Genomic DNA, 8842 nt, shown 5'->3' with positions numbered 1-8842 from the left:
TATATATGAAAATTACAACACTATTAAAAGCAAAGCAATGTGTCCTTTATCATGCTGTTTGCCCTGAAAAAAAAAATGATTTCTAAAGAAATAAAAGTATTAGATATAGGAAGAGAGATCAGAAAGACATGATGACTGTAATTGTTTTATATTCTTAAAGCATTTATGACAATAAGGTATTCAATATATCGTCAGCATTCCCAATGTTAATTATTCATTAAAACAACTTTGGCATCCATCCAACTGTAAATGTAATTAATTTGCTTCTGTCCTTCAAATACAAAATAAAATCCATGTTGTAATTTTTTCCTCAAGAAAAGAAATTGAATTTTAATTTTTTCAAAGAATTCTAATTTTTTCTACTAAGGTATTTGTCAAATATAACACATAAATATTAAGAATATTTTTTGTTAATTTTTCAATCATTGACTAATAATATCCTTGTGCTTGCTTCAGCAGCACATATACTAAAATTGGAACAATGCCGAGAAGATTAGCATGGCCTTGTGCAAGAATAATATTCTATCCTTTTAAGGAAAAAACTTCACAGAAATTAAAATTGAATAAGATGTGTTAGAAAATACTGGATTATTTAAAAATTATAAGTACATATTTCAGTTAGCTCTGTTGCCTAATTTTTTTGCTTATAGTACACAGGCATACCTCAAAGATATTGTGGGCTTAGTTCCAGACCATTGTAATAAAGTGAATATTGCAATAAAGTCAGTCATATAAATTTTTTGTTTCCCAGTGCATATACAAGTTATGTTTACACTATGCTGTTGTCTATTGTATGCAATAGCATTATATCTAAAAAACCAATGTACATACCTTAATGTACATACCTTAACATTTATTGCTAAAAAAATGCTAACCATCTGAGCCTTCAGCGTGTCCTCATAGTACCATCAAAGATCACTAATCACAGATCACCATAACAAATATAATAATAATGAAAGGGTGAAATATTGAGAGAATTACCAAATGTGACACAGAGACAGTAACTAAATGCTGTTGGGAAAATGGCACTGATAGACTTAGTCAACACAGGGTTGCCGCAGACCTTCAATTTGTAAATTGCAATTATCTGTGAAGCACAGTAAAGCAAAGTGCAATAAAACGAGGTATGCCTGTAATGTTCTCCTCCATAATTTTGGTTATTCATAAGCACTGATGAGAGCATTGCTGGCTTATTTGTATCAGTGTTTGCTATACAATTGTTTTGACTTTTGTATATGCTTAAAATTTTTTACACAAAAATATTTGAAAAGTATTTTGTTCACATTGTGGAAATATTCTGGATCTCATTTTTGCTGTGTAATGATATTACCATTAACTTAGCAGCTTGAAACAGCACAAGTTTATTTTCCCAATGTCAGTGGTCAAGAATCTGGGTATGATTTAGTTGAGTTTTCTGTTTTAAGGTCTTACAAGTCTGTTATCAAGGACATGATGGTTAGGGCTGTGCTGTCATCTGAGGTTCAGTTGAGGAAGGATGCACTTCCAAGTTCATATGGCTGTTGGCAAGATTCAGTTCCTTAAGCTCTGTCATCCTGAGATCTTTAGTCACCTGCTTGCTGTTGGCTGGAAGCCACATTCAGTTCCTTTTCACTTGGACCTTTCCATAGAGCAGCTTAAATGCCAGCAAGGGTGAGAGTTAGCAAAGAGAGTTTTCTAGTAAGACAGAAGTTGTGAGTTATGATCTTAATCTATATTTCTCTTTTTGCACCATTTCTGTACGGTTTTGATTAGTGTAGCTTTGTATTATAAAGTCAGGGAGCCTGATTCCTCCAGCTCCGTTTTTCTTTCTCAGAATTGCTTTGGCTATTCGGGGTCTTTAGTGTTTCCATACAAATTTTAAAATTTTATGTTCTAGTTCTGTGAAAAATGCCATTGGTAATTTGATAGGGATTGCACTGAATCTGTAGATTGCCTTGGGTAGTGTAGTCATTTTGATGATATTGATTCTTCCAATCTAAGAACATGGTATATCTCTCTGTGACATCTCATCACCTTTGCCATATTCTCTGATTAGAAGCAAGTCATGGGTCCCACCCACACTTAAAGAGAGGAGATTGCACAGGGCATGAATACTAGGAGATGAGGAAAATGGGAAGCCATTTTACAGTCTGTCTTTCAAGCCAATTAATTTATTTTCATTGATTTTAGAGAATAGACTTACTGCACAACCGTTTGAAGTAATTTCGTAATAGTTATGTTTATGTGCAACTTCAGCTCCCAGAGTACATATGGTATGTAGTCCTTGAATATTCACTGGCATGGTCTGTGGGTAAGTTCACCTGTAGGAAATGCATTATTTCATCTATTTTCTGGTTAAAGGGGATGAGACATAACTTGGTTTGACTAATAATTATGTGTCATGTATTGGCATGGGGATCTTAATTAGGTCTTATTTAATCAGTATGGATATTGCAAAATTTATCTTTTTTTAATTTAAATTTATCTTTTTTATATCTGGCTAGAAAAAATCAAATAAATTCATGCATACGTACATGCATAAGTAAACAAAATATAAATAGCTGCCCTCCTTTGGCAATAAAAATGCTGGGTAGGATGAAAGAAAAAAGAGAAGGGACTAAAAACAGACTTATAAACAACAACAAAGAAAAACATAAAACTTGTAAACAAGTGAGATATTTGAGGGCTCAAGGCCTTTTAAGACTAAGGATTCTAATCTCCCATCATTTTGTGAAGTCTCATACATATGTTTTATATGGTGTTCATGATTAAATTACAAAGGACCTCATAAGTTTACCTTTAAATCTATTGGAGATGTTCGGCAAATGATATTTGTGGGAAATGAGAAAAGGCGGAATGAGTTTAAAATCTGGCAAGAAGAAGAAAAGAGAATAACTTGTGTGTTATTGGCAAGATTCCAGGAACTTTGAGGCAGAAGTAATAAAGGCTTCCCAAAATTCATGGAAATTACAAGAAAGCCTTGGGCATTCCATAGAGGGCATCTCAAAAGATGAAGGTAACTTTGATGACTCAAGCTCAAATTTACAATGATTCTATAGGGGGGAATATTTGAATCTCTCTCTTATAATGAAACATAATCTCAAGGAAGATAATGATTTACTTACGATGCCCCAGTTAGTGATTACAGGAGTAGGACTCATACTTGGGTGAGTCTAACTCTACATCAAATGTACCTTCCACTGCAATCTGGATGGATGCCACAGGTGGAGGGAACTGGAAATAGCTGTAACAGTTCAAGGAAGGTTGTGTTGTAATTTCGTATCATTGTGTGTGTGTATGTGGTGTGTGACTCAAACAATGAAAATATAAATGGTAGTCAATAATCAAACAGTAAATATTTTTGAGGACCAAGCCTTACAGGGCAGTGAAGTTACAATAACTTAGGTTTTATAGTAATTATTTTTAAATGGATGTACATACTAAGTGTGAAAAAGTGACAAAACTCAAACAGTTCAAACAAAGGCTGCTTTTGGCATGTGACGTAAGGCTATAATATTAGAATGGAGGCTTTACAAATAATTGTTTTCAAATATTTAATTAAAATAGCATTAAATTTAAGACTAAAGGACGTAACTCTTATTACATAGGCAAGTCAAGACTGTATTATACATTTTTCAATCAGGACAAATTGTAAAATACTACAATGTATTTCTCTTTAGCTCTGTTAAAAATTTTTGGCAAATGATATGTAGCTATTTTAATAAAGAAGAATTTTATAGAAATCTGACTTCCCAAAATAAACTAATATATGTGTGCTTGTAAAAAATCAGAACTTTGAACACCATTTGAGCAATTAAAGGAAACGGCTTATTAATTCAGAAGAAAAACTTGCATAAATGTGAACTGGTGTGTGGAGAATAATTAAATTGTAATTCCAAAAGGTTAATGTAGTGATTTACTTGTCCTGATTTTTAAATTTAGATAATAGTGCAGATTTTGTCAATATGGCAAACCAATGCATGATTTATGTTCCAGTACATATGGGAATTGTACATCTGTGCTAAGGTTTTTTGTATGTTACTCTACAATTATTTGATATCAATATTTTTACATACTGCATGCCAAATTGTATTAGCATTTAGGTTTCAAAAGTTTTAAACTATTCTGAGTGCAACAACAATACAATCAATTTATATATAAAGTTGACTGATGAATGTCCTTGTAAAAGAGCAAACAGTGAATTTATTATGCTCTATAGTGTTGTAACAGATATTTAATTTTCCTTATTTACCACTCAAAGTCCCACTTTATTTTGGGCACAATTTCTCAGGCAAATTTTGTTCATTTCTTTTAACTTATTTTACATTTTCTTCTTTTTCCAAATTGACAATAGTATTAATCAGGTTCCTAGAAAAAAATGAAAAAAAACATAGCTCAAATGATAAAATATGTAAGCAAATTTTTATTTACCATATTAAACTATAAAATTTCACAACTAAAATTAAAATTTATAATGTGTTGCTATATTATAATTACAGTATATATTTTAATTCCTCTTATGCTATTGTTATTACCCTACAGTTGAGACTGGTAAGTACCTTTTAGTTTATACACTATACTTCTAAAAGGTAGACATGCATAGTGTTTAAATTTGTATACTGGTATATGTTGTATAAGTACAATGTGATTTGGAAATAAATTTGCATTTGAAGACCTTTTGCTAAGAAATAGTATTTGAGAACCAGTTTTATTACTTTCATAAGGAATGCATTTTTAAGTGTTCTTAAAGCATTTATCTGATAAAATGCACTAGATAATATTCTTGAAAATTCTAGAATATTATTGGAGAGTATTTTAAATCATGTTAACTATATTGACCAATCTATTTGGCAATTTAATAGCTTAAATTTTTAATGTAATGTTTAATGATGGTTGTGTTACTGACCAGGGTTCTTGGCCTCCTTAATAGAAACAGATAAGAGGCCAGATGAGAAACTCAGGCAAGGCTTTACTGGGATTCGTGCTGCAGCATGAGGGAGGGAAAACAAGGAACAGGTTCCCTTGCTCTCTCCCTGATGAGTGGGGGGAAGGGGACCAGCTGGTTCCTTATATGGGATGAGGGTAGGGGGCAGGTCCAGAGGTCAAGCTGGAGGAGTGGCTTAGGTGGTCTGCCTACCCCCTTGGTGGTGCTGTGTGCATGCCCAGTACCCTGCTTTTGCTCCCAGCTCCTCAGAAGTGGCAGTTGGGTTTTTGGTCTTTTTGTATCTTGTTGTTCATAATTTGCCCCAACTGTGCATGCATGCAGTTATTTTTAGTCCCTTAGAGTGTCTGTATTTTGTTGCTGGAGGAGATGTTTGTTCAGGTGCAAGCACTGCAGCAAAGGGTCCCAGGTCCCAGCCTGTCTCATTCCCCCTTGAGGGATTATACACCCCTTTTTCTTAAGGGTTAAGGGGCCAAAGGTCTCTTCTGAAATTTCTTCATGCTGGACAAGGGCTGCAGACCCTAGCCTATGCTAGAGGTGTAGACGTCCCTTACTGACTGTTCCAAGGAACTGTAGCTACCTGGGCCACCTCCTCTGGAATGGGTTGAATTCTTTGAACCATGAGTCTTATTTGAAACTGTTGGAGCCTAGAAGACACAAACTTAACCAAAAGATTAAACAAACAAGGGCCAAAAAGGAGAAAAACAATAGCCACTAAAGGGCCTAGAAAGGGAAGCAACCAGGTTAACTTAGGGCTTCCTTTACTGCTGTCCAGACAGTGGAAGCGATATCACCCCTGCTAAAATTGTGAAGCCATTCTGCTTGGGTGTATATTTCCTTAATATTAACTTCTACCTGTCCTGTCGCATTGATGCAGGTGCAGCAGGAAGTATTAGTTATCACACAAACTCCACCTTGTTCTGCCAGAAGGTAATCAAGAGCTAGATGACTGTTCAAGAACTACATGAGCCAAAGGAAAAAGAGAGGTCTTAAGTCATGTTAAGGCTTGTCCTGTTTCCTCATATAACTAAGCTGTCTGGTGAGATTTCTCGGCGTTGCTTTATGATAGGTAAAGCCTCCCCAGAGCTGCCAGTCCTATGGCCAGCCCTGCCCCTGTTAGGATCATTCCTAGTGCTCTCTGGGTTCGGTGGTGAGCTGGAGTGGTCCTGGTATAGATAAAAATACCTCTTGTCCCTATAGCGTACCCTCCTATGAAGGGGACAATGCAGTTACAGGCTATAGCTTGGCTGGAAAAGGACAGGGCCTGGCCATAATTCCATAACATATGATGGTTTGGGTGTCTGAAGAGGAAAGTAAACCCTTCCAGGGTGCAGACCTGAATGTCTGTCTCACGGTTGTTAAGAGCGGACAGTTCTTGAAGGATATAACTGTTGTGAGTACTTAAACAATTAGGGAACAGCAGACCATTATGCTGATAATTAAGTGTATAAAGCTCTACAACATTTTTAACAAGATGCTCATGGATGCTGCTGCTGACAGCATCAGAGGGTCACCCTCCATAGGCCAGATCACTATTTGCTTGGAATTCCACAGGTGGGTTGAATTGGATTGACCAGGTGGATGGGACATTTCCTTCCCACCACTCACATTCCCCTTCCCTGTTGTTTAGGGAGACTGGGCCATAGTTGGAAACAGGGCACCAGTGGGTAAGGTTGTAGGTACAGTTTATCCCTATATAAGAGGCAGGATATCTGGTGTAATTATATCTTGGGGGGTTCTCAGGGCATGTGAAATAAATGCTATTTGTGCAATTTAACAGAGTGTGCCCCACACCTCGGGTCCAGTTGTATGGGGGTAGTCGCATTAAAGCATTGGAATTGCACCCTGGAAAGTTCAAGTGTGACCAGCAGAGGTCGAGGGGGTGGCAGTTGTCCCTGATTTAGATCATTAATTACCACTGGACCTGGCCGGTTCAGGGGAAATGCAAGAGGACCAGTAGCCAGCTGGGGGTGTTGACGGCATATCCAGCATTCTTTTAAATGTTCCCCTTTAGACATAATTCTGGAAATACTGATGATAAGTGTATTTTCTTGCCACTGTCCCCTAGTTACAGGGACTAGTAAGGTGGACAAAGTCAATGGGAGGAGCATTTCTGTGGGACAGTGTTTCCCTTAAACCCAGCATGGACAAAGGAGCTCCTTCCCTGGTGGCAGTGGCTGAGCAAACTGGTGGAATGCAAGCAAGAGTACAATAGCAAGAATGGCAAAAGTCCAACCCACCACATCATTTTACTTATCTGTCGATGGTACCTGTGTTCTACATAGGTATCTCAGATTTTTCTACTGGCTGACGGGTGTATTGTTCTTCTCTTGTGACCTGCAGGGTCTTTGGAGGTAAAAGCTTTTAGTCTGGATAAATGTATCCAACTAGATATCCCTTGCAGTTTGACAGCAAGGGGGGGGTGGCTAAAATTACTTTATAGGGGCCCTTCCATTTTGGCAATAATTCACCTTTGGGGGACCCCTCTTTCCAGGTTTTAAGAATAACTTGATCCCCAGGGTTTATATGGGAAGGATAAGCTTCAGAAACAATCTTAGAGTGTCGTTTTATTCACTCAACTTAAAATTATACAGGAAGGGGCTATCTGGGGAGTGAATCTTACTAAATACAAAAAACAGAATTTGATATCCACTGAAACAATCATTTTCTCTCTAAAATACCCTATTTACCAAATATATCCAAATTAAGATTAATTAATTTGTTTGCAAATTAAGCCTGATTTCAATAAACTTGTCTTGATTACTTATGTAAGTGTAATTTATCACATAGGTCCTTTAAATTGGCTGTGTTAGAATTTTTTATAAGGAATCTCAGACTAAAGTTTTAAAAGGCTGCTCAGGGCCAGGAAAGCAATGCCAAGGGCTTATCACAGATTCTGCTTTACAGATTTGGATGAATTCCTCTCTTTTTGAGGTGTCTGAAAAATACCTTGAGATTCCTGCACTCGTCAGGAGGTGGCCTTTCTTATTTACCCAATAAAGCTGCTGGGAATATGAGTTTCCAATTTCTGGAGGGATCAGGTAGAGGGAAAAAATAAATGTTTCAATTCTACTTAGGGATGTAAGTTTATGAACCTGCTCTAAATTATAATTAGCTTGAAAGGAAGGGTTTCCTTATATCTGGAAAATGCAGATTAAAAGGCAGTAATATTTTAGAAGACCTAAATAGACATTTCTCCAAAGAAGACATACAGATGGCCAAGAAGCACATGAAAAGCTGCTCAACATCACTAATTATTAGAGAAATGCAAATCAAAACTACAATGAGATACCAACTCACACCAGTTAGAATGGGCGTCATCAGAAAATCTACAAACAACAAATGCTGGAGAGGGTGTGGAGAAAAGGGAACACTCTTGCACTCTTGGTGGGAATGTAAACTGATACAGCCACCTTGGAGAACAGTATGGAGGTTCCCTAAAAAACTAAAAATAGAATTACCATATGACCCAGCAATCCCACTATTGGGCATATACCCAGAGAAAACCATAATTCAAAAAGACACATGCACCCCAATGTTCATTGCAGCACTATTTACAATAGCCAGGTCATGGAAGCAACCTAAATGCCCATCAACAGACGAATGGATAAAGAAGATGTGGTACACATATACAATGGAATATTACTCAGCCATAAAAAGGAACGAAATTGGGTCATTCGTGGAGACGTGGATGGATCGATCTAGAGACTTTCATACAGAGTGAAGTAAGTCAGAAAGTGAAAAACAAATATCGTATATTAACGCATATATGTGGAACCTAGAAAAATGGTACAGATGAACTGGTTTGCAAGGCAGAAATTGAGACACAGATGTAGAGAACAAACATATGGACACCAAGGGGGGAAAGCAGCAGGGGGGTGGGGGTGGTGGTGTGATGAATTGGGTGATTGGGATTGACAT

At 36.8% G+C, this 8842-nt stretch overlaps 1 non-coding gene across 1 annotated transcript; it reads left to right on the top strand.

Annotated features, from left to right (window-relative positions):
- The first annotated feature begins 443 nt into the window (after positions 1-443).
- On the top strand, positions 444-549 carry LOC133089244 (U6 spliceosomal RNA). Its single transcript, XR_009700623.1, has one exon. It is a non-coding gene; the product is annotated as a U6 spliceosomal RNA (small nuclear RNA).
- The last annotated feature ends 8293 nt before the right edge of the window (positions 550-8842 follow it).

Source organism: Eubalaena glacialis, chromosome 3 (genome assembly GCF_028564815.1).
Source record: "Eubalaena glacialis isolate mEubGla1 chromosome 3, mEubGla1.1.hap2.+ XY, whole genome shotgun sequence".
Classification (NCBI taxonomy): domain Eukaryota; kingdom Metazoa; phylum Chordata; class Mammalia; order Artiodactyla; family Balaenidae; genus Eubalaena; species Eubalaena glacialis.
Note: the sequence above shows the minus strand (reverse complement) of the source record. Positions and strands in the feature narration are given on the sequence as shown.